The sequence below is a fragment of the Physella acuta genome, unplaced genomic scaffold (genome assembly GCF_028476545.2).
Source record: "Physella acuta isolate Inbredline_101_S28 unplaced genomic scaffold, ASM2847654v3 ptg000012l, whole genome shotgun sequence".
NCBI lineage: Eukaryota > Metazoa > Mollusca > Gastropoda > Physidae > Physella > Physella acuta.
Genome location: NW_026731532.1, coordinates 1,080,889 through 1,082,500, shown reverse-complemented (window position 1 = coordinate 1,082,500; position 1,612 = coordinate 1,080,889). Strand labels below are relative to the sequence as shown.

At 38.9% G+C, this 1,612-nt stretch overlaps 1 long non-coding RNA gene across 1 annotated transcript in view; it reads left to right on the top strand.

Moving 5' to 3' along the window:
- LOC131935393 (uncharacterized) overlaps positions 1 to 1,370 on the top strand; it is a 2,860-nt gene extending 1,490 nt beyond the window's left edge. The window contains exons 4-5 of the long non-coding RNA XR_009385941.1: positions 1 to 27; positions 1,251 to 1,370. The exon at positions 1 to 27 is cut by the window's left edge and continues 91 nt beyond it. This is a non-coding gene — a long non-coding RNA (uncharacterized LOC131935393). The remainder of the gene's footprint in view (positions 28 to 1,250) is intronic.
- Positions 1,371 to 1,612: the final 242 nt, after the last annotated feature.

Here is a 1,612-nt window from a genome sequence, read left to right as displayed (position 1 = left end):
CACCTTATGACGAGTCACAGTACACAGGTATTTCTGTTTGTCAGATTGGCGGAACTTCAGTACCCCAAGCCATGCAATTACTGAATGGGTAGGGAAGGGGGTGGGGGTTTAAGCACTTTTATGGAACCCGAGAATCCCAACATCATTAAAAATGTAAAAAAAAAGTATCCGAACTTTTATCTCATGCTTATGAATTTTTGAAAAATTGCTTAGCCGATGTATATCAATCAACAGTTCACTAAACAGCAAGTTGCGTCTAAACATTCACATAAAAAAAACCTGCTAAAATTGGCGTAATGAAAAGCAAATCTTCTAATTTCATTTTTGTTCTCTCTTTTTTTTTTTATTTTAATGCACCTCTAACAATGCAGGTATTTTACTCACTCGTGCTGCACAAGGGTTTAACGGTCAAACTGCACCAGGCGCATTCATGTGGTCGGGTGACGCTGAGCAACTTGGGCTCTCCCGTGAGCACCACGGCGTCTACGTTTTTTAAGGGTGCCATACACTAGAAATACGGTGGGGTACATTTATCGTTGACTAAATCTAATAAGGTGCGTCATTAGGTATGGTGAACAGTTGCGTCACATACGAGAACGTGAGAACTATTACGCCTACGGTCGCTTTAAATAGCACCCTACAAGTAAGATAAGGTAGCCACTACAAACATACACGAGTAGTAACGCGTTGATGAAACCCTTATAGCATGTTGTGTCAATCTATGTGGAAAAGTGGACCGCAGCAACGCTAGAGACGGGTACACTAGTAAACATAAATATATAGGTAATGATGACTATTTATGGGGGACGGAGTGGTCTAGCGGTAGAAAGCTGGACTGCTAACACGTAAGTCTCGAGTTCGAATCCGTGTTCAAGTCAGTAGACCGTCCCTGAGTCCACCCAACTCTGATGGGTACCTAACTCACGTTAGTGCTTAAACCCCCCACCACCTTCCCTACCCATTCAGTAATTGCAGGGCTTGCGGTACTACACTATCTATTCATATGCCGAGGTCACAGAAAGAAGTGAACTCTGATTCACGTGCCCCATAGACCGTCAGGTTTGAAAGGGAAACTTACTTACTTTACTATGACTATTTATGCACATACGCATATAATTATATATATATATATATATATATATATATATATATATATATATATATATATATATATATATATATATAAGTACTGAACTCTCTCTTAAGAAGATAGCCTGCCTTTTTCACTGTTTGCACATGTGTCCTTACAGGTGGGGTCTTCTACCTGCAGGCAGGTGATAGACTACAGGTGTCGACCTGGGGACCAGACAGTTACTTGAACTACAGTGGAGGCGGGGACTTGGGGTTGTTTTTGTTGCACAAAATGGAAGCTTGATCCTTCTATATTACTTATTTCAAGTATTTCATTACATCAGTGTATTTAACATTAAGAATGTATGAACTGTGTAAATTCTTTCTCTCACAAATTTGGCGTCAAGAAATGTGAAATTTATCTCTGAGTATTTCAAGAAACCTCTCACTATGATTAAAATCTGGTTATGTTAATTAACAAGTGGCCTTAATTTTTTTTTTTTCATATTATACTGTACAGGTAACTTTTTCTTCAATTTTT